Here is an 18,631-nt window from a genome sequence, read left to right on the forward strand (position 1 = left end):
TTATTTAGGACATAGTGAAATAGGACAACCTACTGAGGTTGGAGAAGGTTCATCCCAAGTTCAAACATGTATGTATGCATGCACCTCTTGCAAGTATAATCTCTTTCTAGATTTCTACCTATGTAGAGGCAAACATTATATCATTGATTTTTAATTTTAGAGACAAATACCCAAGTACAAACTTGTTTGATTTTATTTGTTATATCATACATGTGTAGTAGTAGATGATGAAAATGTTGGACATGAGGAAATTGAAGATGAAGCAATGGATATCGAAGAAGGACCATCTGAAGGTTAGATGAAATAGTATTTAATAGTTCATTTCTTATGTATACAAACATATGTGGACCCTAAAGAAAAGTTGTATCTTAATTCTTTACTAAATAAATTTTCTTGCAACTCAAGATCAAACAACAAATAAGAATGTTAATCTAGCTCAAAGTTTGAAGAGAAAAATTAATCATAGAAACATAGATCATTTTAGAAACATAGATCATTTAATTGAAATGGATGTGAAAAAATTGAGAGAATATGCTAGTCAACCTGGAAATTGAATAAAAAGTCTAAAGAAATAATTGCACAATTTGAGAATCTTGATATAGTGGAGAAAACTCAACTATTATCAATTTCACTTCTTAAAGATGAATTAAAAGAACCATTGAAACTATTGGGTATAGAAACAAGTGTAAAAAGAGGAAGACTTCTAAACTACAAAAAGATATTGTTGTAAGTGTTAAGGAAGGGTTACACTCCATTGGGAAAAAATCTAGATCTGCAGATAAATCCATTGCATGAAGAGTGATACTAACATCTTTTTAAAATAAAAAATTATAGAAAAAAAGTTAGATCTCTTCATTTTCATGTCATAATGGGTATAGTCGAAAGACAATATTACAATATCTAAAAAGGAGAAATAATTTGGATGATAGTACATTAGAAGGAAATTGGGTGCTAATGTGTAGAGTTCCTTGATCTAATAGGATTGTGGAAACAATTATGAACTTAGTCATTCAATTTTGGATTGATAATACTCATCCTTTACCAAATATAAGAGATAGCATCAAGCAAAGGATTAGGCCTAAGGAGTATCTTCAACACACAAAACATTGGTTGGATGTCACACAACATGAATTGTATCTCTCATTTTGTAATTTAAATACCAACACAAAGATTGGACAAACAATGTTTGAAAGATTGAAACCCTATTGTGTGAAGATAAATAGATCTTCTAAAACATGTTGTTTTTGATATCATGTTGAATTTGATTTTTACTATCAAGGATTTAGAAAGATGATAGAAGAAAGTGGTGGTTCTCAAAATTCTTTTCATAATGACCAAGCCAATTCATAACATCAATCTTATGTGACAAACCAAATCGCCATGCAATAGGTGAAATAGATTGTATAAGAGGAACTTGTGAAACATGTGGTAACTTGACAAAATTTCCTTTGAGAGATGAAGATACTGATATGATGAGGATAGTAAAATATAAGAGATATAAGTACACGAAGTCAGAAACAAAAGTTGGAAAAGAATCAGTGAGGTTGGAATCTGTAGAGTATGACATACTTGTTGGAGAATTTATGTCATATTTTTTGTAAATTGATTCAACCATATATACGTTATGATTTTTTTGCTAAGTGGCAAGAAGAACAGTTTCAAACACTAAGAGAAACTTTCACACTTGGGACAATTTTCTCTATTGTTGACTTTGTAGAGAATTACTCATTCATTTCTCAAAAATAACTTCAAGTGAAATACTACTATACAAAGTAGGTTACTATAATGGTTCAAGTGTCTTATCAATGTGCACAAATTTATTTGGATGGTGTGGAAAGTACAAATCAAGCATGAGTCATTAAAAAAGAGTATCACTTTTACATTAGTCATGATAAAGAACATGACACATATTTTGTGGAACATTGTTTTAAGACATTGTTTTGATTATTTGAAAAATAAAGGCATAAAAATGGAAGAAAATTTTGTATGGTCAATTGGATGTGGAACATAGTTTAAATCAGTTAGACCATTTTATACATTATGTAGATATCATCAATACCTTAATATACCACACATTTGGAGTTTTTATGAGAGTGGACATGGAAAAGGTTAGCATGATGGTATAGGAGCATGTATCAAATGCTCTTTAAGAAAGTATCAAATGGGCTATAAAGGATATCAAATTAATAATGGTCATGATGTGGTTGAGTGGTGCAAAACATATTTTATGGTGCCAAAAAAATACAAATAACACATCATCACAAGTGGAGTGAGTCATACCATTAAAAGTATTTTGGAAGGTATCAAGTATAAATTGATTTTTAAATATTATAATTGAATCAATTTTATATTTATTACATTATGTCATAACTAAATTATGGTACATACATGTTTAAAACTCAATTTTTATATGTATGTATGGACCTTGCATTCAGGTGCCAATAGAAGATCAATGCATTCATGCAAGAGGGTAGGAAAGACACAATCGTTGCATACATTTACAAGTATAGATAGTAATGTTTGGTCATTATAAATAAGAGAATACTCATGTTTTTGTCTTGACTACATTTATGACAACTATGATGGTTTCATTAATCAAGAACAAGGGTATGTGAGTGAATAGACTTTGGTGCCACTAGATGTTACCAATAACGAATGAGTTTGAGGACAAAAAATATGATGATATTCCATTGATTTCTAGTGATTATGACCATATTTTAGGATTGATCAGAGTTGATATGTATTTCATAATTTTCATTAATTTATTTTGTATATACTCATGTACTTGACACATGGAGTTTATATACATATACTTTGTATAGGCAATGTTTTTGCAGTGATGGCAGAATCTGAAAACATACAAGGTGTTAGCTATTATTTATTGCATTGCACCATACAATGAGAGAAGCTAACAAAGATTGAAATAAGTGATGGAATTATGTTTCCCATAGGTTAGTATATATTTGAATCATGTACGTGTATGTACATCTATGTTTTTTTATGATTCAAATTCATTGACTTATTTGATTGACCTATATGTAGGTTCTGTTGTTGTATAGGGAACATATTTGAAGCAAAATAAAGTACTTAAGAATGGGATTCATTTCATTGATTATAGACCTAACAATAAAGTATATCAGTATAGTAACCATGTTATTTCCACTGGTCTATCTCTTCATCTAGTCAAAGGACCTGGAATATGTAAGTGAAGGCTCTTGATGATCACAGGAAAATATTAAATGGTATCCAACAATGAGCTGACCCACTTGATACGAGATAGAAACAACTTGTTGAACTATTTAAAATCTGAAATTTGGTTGAGCTATTTGACATCTGATATTTGGTTGAACTATTTGAAATTTGAACTTTGTTTCAACAATTTGAAATTTGGTTGATTTAACTTGTGAAGTTTAAATTGTGATTCGTAACTAATTATAGTTGAGCTATTTGAAATCTGATATTTGGTTGAACTATTTGAAATTTGAACTTTGGTTCAACAATTTGAAATTTGGTTGATTTAACTTGTGAAGTTTAAATTGTGATTCGTAACTAATTATAGTTCAATTAGGAACTTGTATATAACTAATTAGGACATGTGCTTTAAGGGAAGTAATTTAAACACTTTTCTTAAGGGGATAAAATTAGGGCTTGTGTCTTAAGGGGATGAAATTAGGACTTGTAACTAATTATATATTACTTTTACTCTTTCATTTACATTGTGAAGTTTAAATTGTGATTCGTAACTAGTTATAGTTCAATTATGACTTGTATGCAACTAATTAGGACATGTTCCTTGAGGGGCAGAAATTTGAACACTTGTCTTGAGGGCATCAAATTAGTACTTGTGTCTTAAGGGGATGAAATTAGGACTTGTAACTAATTATATATTACTTTTAGTCTTTCATTTAACTTGCAAAGTTTAAATTGTGATTCACAATTAAGTATAGTCCAATTAGGAACTTGAATGCAACTAATTAGGACATGTGCTTCAAGGGAACAAAATTTGAACACTTGTCTTAAGCGGATCAAATTAGGATTTGTGTCTTAAGGGGATGAAATTAAGACTTGTAACTAATTATATATTACTTTTACTCTTTCATTTAACTTGTGAAGTTTAAATTGCGACTTGTTAATTAGGAATTATGTAAAGTTAATTACCTAACCATAACCCTAACCGATTTCATATACATATACATCAATTTCATAAACCAACATAATGTAATATAATCTAACATGTAAAAGAACATTTAATTTAACATAATCCAACATAATAGAACATAATCTAACATATAATAACATAATATATGTGTGTGTGTGTGTGTACACACACACATATATATGTATATATATATGTATATATACCTATATATATGTATATATGTATATATATATATATATGTATATATATATGTATATATATGTATATATATGTATATATATGTATATATATGTATATATATATATACATATATATATATATATAGATACATACATTTATATATATGTATATATACATATATACATATATGTATATGTATATATATGTAAATATATATACATATATATACATATATATATGTATATGTATATATATACACATATATATAAATATACATATATATGTATATATGTATATATGTATAATATACATATATATATATATATATGTATATATATACATATATACATATATGTATATATGTACATATACATATATATACATATAGATATATACATATATACATATATATATCTATATGTATATATAAGTCTATGTACATATATACATATATATCTATATGTATCTATTGTATATGACTTTAATTACTTAACCTTCGAGAAATCCTTCGCTGACCGACTTAACTCGGTAAATACTGCACAGAAAATAATTCTTGTGTTAACCGACTGAGCTCGGTTAATACAGAGAATTTCGTGAAATCCTTCAGTCGCCGAGTGAACTCGGTAAACACCGATTTCTCCAAATTTCCTTTGATGACCGAGTGAGCTCGGTTAACACTGTCTGCTACTTTTCTTCGATGACCGAGTGAGCTCGGTTAACACTGTCTACTACTTTTCTTCGATGACCGAGTCAACTCGGTAAATACTGACAACCTATCTCATATCCTTTGTTTACCGAGTGAGTTCGGTAAACACTATCTTTCGGCAACAAATCCTTTGATTACCGAGTGAGCTCGGTAAACACTGAACTTCCTTTGTTTACCTTGCAAGCTCGGTAAACTCTGTCAACAGCTGTACTTACCTTCTGAGCTCGGTAGACTCTGTCTGATGACTGATATGACATTTGTGTAACATCAAAGACAATCATGCAATTATCAATTGTATCCAACAATCTCCCTCTTTGGCATTGATGGCAACACAACATGTCATAGCAGAATGAAATTTGAAAACAAGTCCTTATCAGCACAATGTGTCATCAAAACAATTCTCCCTCTAAGATGATAGACTCTCCCTCTTTCAGTAATCTCCCTCTGTGAAGGAATTACATAAGAACTTTCTTTTTCACACAAATTTCAGAAAGATATGACAATAAAGTAAATCTCTCCCTCTTTGACAACAAATGCCAAAGACAATAGAACTTAAATGAATTGTAATGTACCTTTAGTACTGATTCATATGCAAAGCTTCCAGATTTGACTGCATCAACGCATACCAAAATGAAAATCTATCTATTGATGCAGTCAAATCTGGAAGCTTTGCATATGAATCAGTACTAAAGGTACATTACAATTCATTTAAGTTCTATTGTCTTTGGCATTTGTTGTCAAAGAGGGAGAGATTTACTTTACTATCATATCTTTCTGAAATTTGTGTGAAAAAGAAAGTTCTTATGTAATTCCTTCACAGAGGGAGATTACTGAAAGAGGGAGAGTCTATCATCTTAGAGGGAGAATTGTTTTGATGACACATTGTGCTGATAAGGACTTGTTTTCAAATTTCATTCTGCTATGACATGTTGTGTTGCCATCAATGCCAAAGAGGGAGATTGTTGGATACAATTGATAATTGCATGATTGTCTTTGATGTTACACAAATGTCATATCAGTCATCAGACAGAGTCTACCGAGCTCAGAAGGTAAGTACAGCTGTTGACAGAGTTTACCGAGCTTGCAAGGTAAACAAAGGAAGTTCAGTGTTTACCGAGCTCACTCGGTAATCAAAGGATTTGTTGCGGAAAGACAGTGTTTACCAAACTCACTCGGTAAACAAAGGATATGAGATAGGTTGTCAGTATTTACCAAGTTGACTCGGTCATCGAAGAAAAGTAATAGACAGTGTTAACCGAGCTCACTCGGTCATCGAAGAAAAGTAGCAGACAGTGTTAACCGAGCTCACTCGGTCATCAAAGGAAAGTCAGAGAAATCGGTGTTTACCGAGTTCACTCGGCGACTGAAGGATTTCACGAAATTCTCTGTATTAACCGAGCTCAGTCGGTTAACACAGGAATTATTTTCTGTGTAGTATTTACCGAGTTAAGTCGATCAGCGAAGGATTTCTCGAAGGTTAAGTAATTAAAGTTAATTACTTTATGTAATGTATGAAGCCGACTTATAGCACAATTATTTATAATTGTAACTTGTATTTGAGCCGACTTGATAATCTGAAAGGTATATATGAAGGATCAAGTTGCGAATTCAAGTATGGAAGTATGAATGTGAAAAAGCTAGCAGATATGATTGAATATCTAATATGCAAATTATAAGGAAGGTCAGAGAAATTTTTTGAAGGATCAGAGATGCAGAGTTGGATTTGATCAGAGAGGATCTAGAGGAACAGAACAGAGATCTGTATCAGCAAAGATAAGTTGTATTTATTTCAGATCACTCATTGTTACTTTCTAACAATTGTAACAGTGTTTTCAAATCTCTTAACAGAGTGGGTTTAACAGCCTTTTGTAAAATCCTCTAACAAGGTGGCAATTCAGTTGAATTGATCTAAAGACCTCTAGCAAGGCCACTCCTAGCAGGGTGATTAAATCCTCTAACAAGGTCGCACCTAACAGTGTGTTTTGTAACCTTTAACAAGGTTGGCTCCTAACAGGGCTCACTTCAGAAGAGTGAAAAACAGTAACTAGTTACATTGGTGGTTTTTCCCATATTGGGTTTCCACGTTAAATCTGGTGTCTCTTGTCTCTTGTTTCTTGTGTTTTCAGTTTGATTATATGAGTATCAGCAATGAGTATTTTCTTTGACATCTTAAGGGACTTGTGGGAAAAGTTTTTGTAGTAACTGATTCACCCCTCCCCTCTCAGTTACTCCATTCTCATTTCCAACAATATATGTATGTATATATATATATATATATATATATATATACATACATACATACATATATATACTATATACACATATATACATATACATATATACATATATATATATATATATACATATGTATATATATATATATATATATATGTCAATCATCAAACATGTATAATTTAGATGAAAGTCTAGATAAAATAATCTATAATAAAAAAAAAAACTATAGATTGTTAGGTGCAAGACTATCATCATGACGTCTCCTCACAGTGCGGTATGAAGACTAACTATTAAGATGCCCATTAGGATGTGCTAACCCCTATATATATTAAAGAGAAAGTGAAATCAATGTACATAATTTCATATTTAATTAAATCTCTTTTAAATTTAAAATTTGCATGCAATTTATATATTACATTTAAAACTCACATGTTTCTAATTCAAAAAATTAAAACTCAGTTATCCACTACTAAGATCATCAAATGAGTCTCGACGATGCACATGATCTAGCATTAAATGTGGAGTAAAAAGAGGAATGCCCCCCTACAATACATACATACATGTGTGCAACAAATCATATTAAACTATGTAAATTTAATTACAAACACACGATATGTATGTATACACATAAATTATTCATTGAAAAAATGTTTGAAATTTTAACATGAATGTAAAAAACTATAGATTTACTTGTGTAGATGCTAGCCTCTGATAATACTTGAACTGCCTAGCATCGATCGTGTCCACCAATATATCTAGATTTTTTTGGGCCTCATCTAGCTCCATTGCTACATCTACACTAGCATGACTAGTGGCCGGCACATGTCCTAATAATGATGATCCAAGTGGACTGACTAGATGAGATGGCATAGAAGTAGAATAATCACATGTCAACAAGTCCATCCATCTTCTGGTTGATGAGCTAAAATCAACATCATCAAGGCCTACATTTGAACTCTGACCATGCCCTGTACTAGCTGAAGGGTCTATACTACTATGTATATGTCCCTCTACAACAAAAGAGTGGTCAGTAGGTGGATCATGATGTGTACTACCACCATGATCAGTACTTGATCAATGAGAGGAATGTGGCTAAAGATGTGTCCCAATACCATCATGGAGATGATGTCAAACATCTGATATGGTTATGCCAAGATGCTCTGATATGAATCTAAATGAATATAATAGATCCTTAGCAAGACTACTCATAGTATCTCATGCGAACACTCCAGTGAGACCCTCTAAGATAGTCAGTAAAAGGATGTGTATTGCACTATACAAGTCTCCTAAAGATGAAGCACCAGGAGATGATCTAGAATGCTAATGTGACATTAAATACTCACTAACCTCATCACTAGAAATAGATCTAATAGCTATGAAAATGACTCCAACTCTCTGAATCACCCCCCATAACTGCATGCTACACATGGCCTTATCATCTGATGGACCTAATATAGGGAAAATAGTAGGTGCCCTCTCTTTGACAATCAACCAATGTGTTAGTGGTGGACAACTTGACTACCTATCAACTAGTCTACCACACCCCTATCCTAAATATGATGGTAAAATAGTGTAGTTCACCACGTTGGCTAAGTGAACCTCAACATAAAGTTGTCATGCAAAATAGAATGAAATTTGATTGTTATTTACATAATGACCATGACTAGCAAGGAAGTGTGGGTAAATAAGTGAGGCCATTTGTGGATCTATACACTTAAGGGGAGAACACCCCTTCACATACTTTAGTGGAAGATAATGAGAGAAACATTCCCTCTTCAGTGTCTCTTTGGGCACTAAGCCTTGTAGCTACTATAGTGAGAGCCCTAAAGAGACCTCTCATGGCTTATTGCCAAGGACAATCTGTATAGCATGTGCAGAATATGGAGTAGCACAATGAATCTCATCTCAAATATATGTAATACTTCATAAGATGCTCTAACATGTACTATGTTACACACTAGAGAATGTGCCACTAGCCAAGGATTCATGAAGTCTATGAATCTCTTGGTTAGTGTGATATAGAGCATGTTAGGTGGGATAGGTTGCTAATTTGCAGGAATAGTGCAATCCTCGGGGAATAGGTTGCTACTTGGGGTGATATGAGGCTACTAATCTTCCATGTGAAGGTCAATGTATGTAATATGCCCGTGTGTATATAATGTGTAAACCTGAAATTTAAATTTAAATATGACATTTAAGAAACTAGAATTTCATCAACATGAAATTAAATATATATAATATGTGTAAACATGAAATGATCATAACATATGTACAATACTACATGTGTGAACTTTTTCATTCTGAATTGAAATATGACATTTTATAAACTAGAATTTTGTAAACACATGAAATTAAATAATACATGTGTTTAAAGTTAAAATGTTACCTAGTTAGGTTAAATTAATTTGATTAGGGTTGATATTCTTGAGGTTAATGTTTATCATGATTATGGAACTTATATTATAGTTCTAGGGTTAATTTTATGGTCACCTAGTTTAGTATTAAGATTGAGTTTAGGGACCATTATTCTAGGGTTTAATCATGGTAAACTTTCATTAGTTAGGGTTAGGAAAATATTTAGAGCTAGGGTTAAAGTCTGAGTGTGTGCTCAAAATAATTTTCTATATAACGAGTAAGCTATTATTGTTAGAGTTAGGGTTAGTGTTATAAAATTGTACATAACTTAAATATAGTAAGATCATTAGTGTTTTGCTAGTCAGTGTGAGACTTATGTAAGTGTTATGGGTAGAATTATGATTAGGTTTAAACCTGATTTAGTGTTAAATGTTGAGTAAGCTAATATAATTAGCCCGTTACTTGGTTTAGTATTACCTTTAGGATTTTAAAAGGTAAATATGTTATGGTTGAACACTATAGTTAATGGTTGCATAGTTATATCATTAGAATCATGAGATCAATGTTAGGGATTTAGTTAATATAATGTTTAGGGGATCTTTAGGATTAAATGTTTAGGGTTAGCACATACAAATCTAGATTAAAGTTTTTAGTTAGGATTCATAAATTAGCCCATCTTTTAGGGTTAAGAAACTTGTGAGGATCATGCTTTAAAATTTTATCTATGGAAATAAGTAGGAAGTATGGTTAGAGCTTTATTTAGCTAGTGTTAAGAACTTAGAGTTAATTTTAGGGTTATGCTTAAAGTTAAAATGTTATCTAGTTAGGTTAAATTAATTTGATTAGTGTTGACATTCTTGAGGATAATGTTTTATCATGATTATGGAACTTATATATTATGGAACCTAGGGTTAATTTTAGGGTTACCTAGTTTAGTATTAAGATTGAGTTTAGTGGACCATTATTCTAGGGTTTAATCATGGTAAATTTTCATTTTAATTTATCTAATTAGGAAAATATTTACTTGGCTAGGGTTAAAGAAGTGTGTGTTCAGAATAATGTTCTATGTTGATGTAGAGTAAGCTATTATGGTTAGAGTTACCTAGGGTTAGTGTTATAAAAAAATTTCATAACTTATATAGTAAGATCATTAGTGTTTAATATCAGTGTGAGACTTATGTTAGCATTATGGGTAGAACTATGATTCTAGGTAAATACCTAATTTAGTAACATTAAATGTTGTTTAAGTTAATATAATTAGCACATTATATGGTTTAGTATTCCATAGGATTAAAAGATAAATGTGTTATGGTTCACTATAGTTACACGGTCACATAGTTATATCATTAGAATCATGATTGAAATGTTACCTGGAAAGTTAATATAATGTTTAGGGGTCTTTAGGATTAAATGTTTAGGGTTAGTGTACAAATCTATATTAAAGTTTTTAGTTATGAAATTCATAAATTAGCCTATTTTTTAGTGTTAAGAAGTGAGGATCATGCTTTAAAAATTTATAGTTAGAATTGTATTCATGGTTAGGTTTAGGGATGACTTTTGGGTTAAAATGATACAACTTTAGCTTTAAAGGTCTATTTTTCTAGGGTAACTTAGATTTTATGGTTACATGGTTAGAATCAACTTGTCTTTTAATTCTAGGATAAATATATAACTTGTTTAGAGTTAAGATTAGGATTAAATTTACATGAGGGTTAGCATTGTGTTACATGACATTTCTAGGGTTAGGATTGCATGATTATATTTATTTAAATTAGATTAGGTTAAATCTAGTCAAGGTTTAATTAGAATTTCAAGATTAGGGGGAGGAGGTCAAGGTGAAGTTTATATTAGGGTTTATATTAGGTGTGTGTGTGTGTGTGTGTGTGTGTGTGTGTGTGAGTGAGTGAGAGAGAGAGAGAGAGAGAGAGAGAGAGAGAGAGAGAGGTAACCCATTGGAACTAATGTTAAAGGGTTAATTCATTGAAATTAAATTATTAGAGGCAAGGTGAAGACTTGAAAATACAAACACACACACACACACACATGTACATATATGAACTTAAATTTTAATATATTCCTTGTTTGAACATGTGTACATTAAAAATTAAAAATGTATGTGTACATATCCACAATATGTTCATGTATACAACATGTTACATGTATGTGTGTGTGTGTGTGTGTGTGTGTGTTTGTGTGTGTACATATGTGCATGCATGTATCTATATACATGTACATGATATGTATATGTATCATGTACATATATACACATATCATGTATATATGCACATGTATATGCATATATACATATATATGAATATATACATGCATGATATATATGTGTATATATATAATATATAAAATTAAGTAGAAAAAATATAAAATGAAGAAAAAAACATATAAAATGTAACCAAAAATGTACAAAAAGAAACTAAAAATGTATAAAATAGGTTAAAAAGGGGAAAAATCATACCTTTTTTGAAGGTCAGTCAATTCAGATGCTCTTCCTCTTCCTTGTACTTTTGATCAAAATTATTTGCCATAGTAAAAAATGACATGTGGGGTAGGGTCATGCCTTTTTGAATCTATTTCCTTTTTTAGTTTTGATTGAAACTATATAATTTAGTTTTGATCAAAACTACTTTATATAGTTTCAATTGAAACTTGGAAGCCTGACAGTGGGGCTAATAAACCCTGGTTAGGCTTCTTAGTTCCGATTGAAACTAGGAAACTACATGGCATTAAAATTTTCTATCAAAACTTTGATTTTGATGTGTTTTGATAGAAACTAATTAGTTTCTATCAATTTTTTTTTAAAAGTTTCTATTGGAACTAAGATGTGAAATTTTTGTGGTCCCACAATTTTGGAGGATTTTCTTCTTCTGAAAAAGTGTAACCCACTATTATGGGTTCAGTCATAGTTATCTTGTTATCATGAATGCTAATGATACTGCATTGGTGGAGTATCCTAAGCATTAAAGAGTATTAATATGTTGCATTCATGACTATATTTGTCATTGATGTCAACATAACAATAATTATGTAAAAGAATGGAAGAATATAAGTTAGTAATCTTAAGATGTGCAAAAGTTGAGGAAGTTTTAGATGATGCATAGTAGAGGATATGTTCTTGAGGTTGTCCTAATGACATGGTTAAGAGGACTAAGTCTAAGTCAATAGTGTATAGAAGTTACACTTGATTTATTGGAAGTAGTGAAGAAATAGAGCATTAAAGAATAGAGTTATGATGATCTATCACTATCTTTCATCATAGATGTAATGAAGAGATGTGTAGTTAGACAGTGATAGAGGAAAATTGTGTGATGGCACCAACATGTGTGCAAGATGTGGTTTCACATGTGTAAAGTTTTGTATAGATTGTGAGATGACAACGCTATTGTAATTGAGAATTGATTAGTTAATTACCTTATTTTAATTAATTGGAAAAGCCTTAAGGCTGACTCAAGGAATTATCATGAAGATAAGGTACAAAGGAAAGTTTTTTCCTTATTTGTAATGTGTCTTGGATTAGAGGATCAAGTGGAATGCAAAGTATTAGTACACAGTGCAAGAAGGAAAATAATGCTTGCCAAATGTGTGTAAGCAATCTAAGGGATCATTGGATGAATAGTATGAGATCTAATTACAAGATCTGAAGGAGTAGAGGTTTGGTTGATAGGAAAGAGATAGAGGAAGGAAGTGCATTTTAGTTCTATTATTCTGCAAGGAAAAAAATAAAGATCATTTGGACAATGGGTTCATTGATCTTAACCTTGAAGTTGTTTGGCAGTGGGTCTAGTTGTCTTCCACAACTCCTTATAGGGATGACACAACTCCTAATAGGGTTGGAATCTCCTAAAAAGGATTCAAAGTCTCCTAACAAGGACTCATATGTACTGAATTTTGTAACATACTCCTAATAGGCTCTATCCTCTAACAAAGAATATTTATGTTAGTACATTATATTGTGGGTACCATCCCCAATAGATTTTTCCCTTTGATCAAGGGTTTCTCTAGTTAACATATCCAATGTTAATTGTGTATAAGTATCTTGTTGTGGTTTCAATTAACATTACTCATATGGTTAAGATTATTTAAAGTCAATGATTGGCATAGTACTTGTGTGACTAATTCACCCCCCCTAGTTACATCAGTGGACTATATATTCTATGAAATTTACTATCATATCTCTTTGAAATTTTTGTTATTTCATAGAGGGAGAAGTTCTATGAAGAAAATTCAAAGAGGGAGAAGTTCTATAGAGAAACATCAAAAGTGAATGAACTTGGCAGAAGATTGTTGCAAATAGAAATTTACTGATAAAGGGAGTTTTGTTCTCAAAATTTCATTGTGCTATGACATGTTGTGTTGCCATCAATTTTAAAGAGGGAGATTGTTAAATAATAAATTGTGTTGTCTTTGATGTTAAATAAATGACCTATCATTTTTAGTTAGTGGATGCCAAGCTCACTCAAGTAGTGGAGATAGTTTTCCATGTCTACCGAGTGTTCCTATGTAGAAGAAAATGTCTACTGAGTCTACTCGGGCGTTGAAGGAAATCATGCAAAAAAAGAGTGTTAACTGAGCTTACTTAGTTAATGAAGGAAAGTTGGATGGATCCAATGTTAATCGAGCCCACTCAATTACCAAAATATTTTTGCAAGTTTGTAGTGTTAACCAAGCTCCTATTGGTTAACATAGGAAATCACTTCTGAGTTAGTTTTCACCGAGCTAGGTTAGCTAACGAAGGATTTTCTTATTTTGGCATATTAAGCTTAATTGATTTATCTATTTGTTCTAGACAACTATCATGATGAGTATTAGTTATTCTAAATTGTATTTGAGCTGACTTGACAATATGAAAGGTATAAGTAAAAGGTCAAGTTGTTCTTTCAAGTGTGCAAGTTGTAATGAATTAGTTGCAAGAGATGAAGAGAGGAAGTGAATCTAAAGGATAAGAAGAATATCCTTGTAGAGCAAAAAAGCTATATTCAATAAAAAAGGATTAAGTACAAGCCAAAATAGAGATCTATAATTAGAAATTCAATTGCATCTCAATCAGGTCATTTCATTGTTACTCTCTAACCATTGTAATAGTGATCTAAATCTCTTAACAAAGTTGGTCTAACAGCCATTTGTAAATCCTCTAACAAGGTGACAATTCTATTGAATTTTTTCAAGACCTCTAATGAGGCCACTCCTAATAGGGTGATTAAATCCTTTAATAGGGTCACACCTAATAGTGTGTTTTGTAACCTTTAATAGGGTTGGCTCCTAACAAGGCTCACTTCAGAAGAGTGAAAAAAAGTAACTAGTTACAATTGGTGGTTTTTCTCAAATTGGGTTCCACATTAAATATTGGTGTCATACATGTTCATGCAATTTATTTCATGCTTGAATTAAGATTAAGCAATCACTAGAAAATATCTTATAATCTACGAAGTTCAATAGTTTTAAAGGACATTCAATATTTATCGAGTTATAGCATTTTATATGTGTTTATTGAGCATTAGTAGTATTCAGTTTTCAAGTTGTATTTTGTACTGACATCTTAGGGATCTGGAATTTATTTTAGTAGTGATTGATTCACCCTTCCCCTCTCAGTTACTCCTCTTATATTTCCAACAGGAACAATAGTTAATTATTCCAATATTGTTTGGTTCAAATAACTATTGTCAGGTATGAAGGAAGAAATCAAAGATCTAGTAGTTACCTCTTGTGATAATACCAGTGCCATAAACATATCAAGGAATCATGTGATGCATATCACGACCAAGAATATTGCAATATAATATCATTTTATAAGAGAACTAGTACAAGACAAAGAGGTGAGATTGGAATATGCGAATACAAAAGAACAAATTATAGAGATAATCACAAAGCTATTGGTATATGATTGAAAATATCATTATTGAAGAATGATGAAGTTGATAAATAATGTTTTCAATCATTTTTTTGTCACTAATATCAAAACTTCTATTTGTTGGAATGACAATTGCTTATATGATCCAAATACTATCACTTAGTTGATTAATGAGGAGGAGTTAATCAATAAGAGGTAACAAAAGCACCTAAGGAAATGGTTGAGTTATGATGTTGTAATGAAGCATAAGGATCAATTAGGACATTGATAAAATGATGTATTGATAACATACTCTATGATATAGAGGTTGGCCATACTTAGAACCATTAGAAAAATAAGTTGTAACAAGACTATCAACTAAGCTGGACTAAATTCATTAGTGGTTGCTGAGCAAGTTAGTTCATGCTGAGCAGAATTTTTTGTTGGTGCTGAGTAAATGTTGAATCTAGTATGTGTCGAGTAAATGTGTTTAGGTACTAAGCAATCAGCTAAAGCTAAGAAAACTTTAGGTGTCAAGCAAGGAAAATATAGTATATTTTGAGCATCAGTAAATTTAGTTAATATCGAGTGAATCCACAATGGGTGCTAAGCAGTGTTCAAGTGCTAAGTAACATAGTATGTACCGAGCACTAGTATTTCAATAGTGCTAAGTTGTTGCATTATTTGAAAATTCAAAGATTTGGTAGATCTGAGCCAATAAGTTTATTACATTGAACTTTGTTAACCAGATGGAAGATAAGAATGATGAGCTGGTGTCATAGAATTTTATGTTAACTATTTTTAGGTGAATATAGGTGGATTTCACATGAAGTTTTCTAAATTGGAGGGAAAGCTAAATTTTATCTTTCCAAATAAATTCAAATTATGAGTAGGAAGCAAGAGTGAGAAATTTATTCCATACTTCTACTTAAGAAGTTATAGGTCAGATGATCGTAGAGTAGCAGAGAATGGTAAGACTGTGGAAGGTTGACTATAGTGTGAAGTGTCAAGAATACACAATAAGGAAGAATATAGCACAAATACTTTAATTCAATCAAGTGACCACAGAGAGGACATTGCATTCATACAATGAGCAAGAAGACTTAAGGAGACAAAGCTTGAAGGGTGGACAAGCTGTCAGAGCTGCAAAGGAAGAAAGCCAAGAAAATTTATGAGTTGAATTGTGATATAAAATCTACAATGTTTACTTGTAAGTTGTATTAGGGTAAAGACCCTTAATTTTTACTCTCTTACAATTGTATCAGTTGAGGAAAAATCCTATGGAATTAGGTTGGCCTAATAGCCATTGATAAATCCTTTAATAGGGTGACATTTCAAGTTGAATTTTCTAAAGTCCTTTAACTAGGCACACTCCTAATAGGGTGTTAAAATCATTTAATAGGGTTACATCTAACAATTTATTGTAGCCTTTAATAGGGTGAGCCTTTAATAGAGCATCACTTTAGAAGAGTGAGAAAGAAGGTAGCATGTTACTGGTAGTTTTCCCAAATTGGGTTTCCACATAAATCACTGAGTTATGTGTTGATTTCATGTGTTTCATTTCTACATATTGATTTATAGTAACTTGATAGAATAAAGGTTTAAGCTTGGATGAATGATAGTTTGAATGAGCTCACTTTACATAGTGAAAAAGTTTGATTAGTCAACTCATGACCTTGAATAACTAATTCATACCCCCTCTCAATTATTCTAAAACATTCCTAACAAAAGAAACTACCTAAGGACGCATTCTTGTATCTAAGAGGTAAGCTAAGGGTCATTCCCCTATGTAAATCTCACTAAATAAAGTTTAGCAATTCATCAACCAAGCATGTTGAAGATCAATCAAGTTGATGTAGTATTTTTAGAACAAATTGCATATGAATCTATACATCAGGTACATGGAAACTACATTGATTGTTGTCATTGGCATAAGATGTCAAAGATGGAGAGTTTTCTACAATATATCAAAGATTTTCTTTTGAATATTTGAAGATGTCAAAGAGGGAGAAATTATTCAAAAATCTTGATTGAGATATCAAAGAGGGAGAGTTTTCTATTAGAAGGAGAAGTTGTACTTAGAGAAATCAGAGATTGATGAATGAGGGAGTTCTTTTGGATGAGAATTAGAATGAAACTAAGGATATTATTCTTACTTCTATTATTTCTCTAAAATTTCTATGTATCATGACATGTTGTGTTGCCATCAATGCCAAAGAGGGAGATTGTTGGATACAATTCATTCAATTATATGTTTTCTTTAATGTTACACAAATGTCAAGTATATTATGAGAAAATTGGTGTATGTTGAGGTCACTCAGGAGTCACTTAGAGCAAGTATCTATCAAGCTCACTTGCATGTTGAAGGAAAGTTTGCTAGGAATGAGTGTTAACCAAGATCACTTAGTTTCCAAGGAGAATTTGCAGGAAGATAGTGTCTACCAAGTTCTCTTAGTAGCCAATTTTTTTTGGATGGAACCAGTGTTAAATGAGCTCACTTGGTTACCAAATGATGTTTTTGAAAAAGTTTTCAAAGTTAGCATGTACTGATTAGGTCGGCTAACAAAAGATTTTCTTATTTCAAAATATTGAGTTTGATGTATTAATTTGTTAGTTCTAGCCGATTGAAGGGATGGATATTAATTGTTTTAAGTTATATTCAAGTTGACTTGACAAGGTAAATGATATAAGTATAAGGTCAAGTTGAGGATTGAAAGAGTTAATATATCTTGAAGATAAGAAGATGAATAAAGGAAGTGAATTGGAAGGATAAGAGATATCCTTGTTGAGCTACAAAGATTAATCTGATCAAGGAGGATCACGTATACAAGCTAGAATTGAGATCAAAATCAGCAAAGACAATTGTATCAAAAATTAGTTTAAGTCATTGTTACTTTCTAAAAATTGTAGTAGTGAATCAAATCTACTAACAGAGTTAGCCTAACAAATATTTGTATACCCTCTAACAAGGTGGCATTTCTAGATTGAAGTGTCTAAAGACCTCTAACAAGCCCACTCCTAATAGGTTGAACTAAGTCCTTTAATAGGGTCACACCTAACAATTTATTTTATAACCTTTAACAAGGTAGTCTCCTAATAGGGCTCACTTCAGAAGAGTGAAAAATAATAACTAGTTGCAATTGGTGGTTTTCCTAGA

The sequence above is a fragment of the Cupressus sempervirens genome, chromosome 4, assembly GCF_028749045.1.
Source record: "Cupressus sempervirens isolate cs-2001-9-10 chromosome 4, ASM2874904v1, whole genome shotgun sequence".
Taxonomy (NCBI): domain Eukaryota; kingdom Viridiplantae; phylum Streptophyta; class Pinopsida; order Cupressales; family Cupressaceae; genus Cupressus; species Cupressus sempervirens.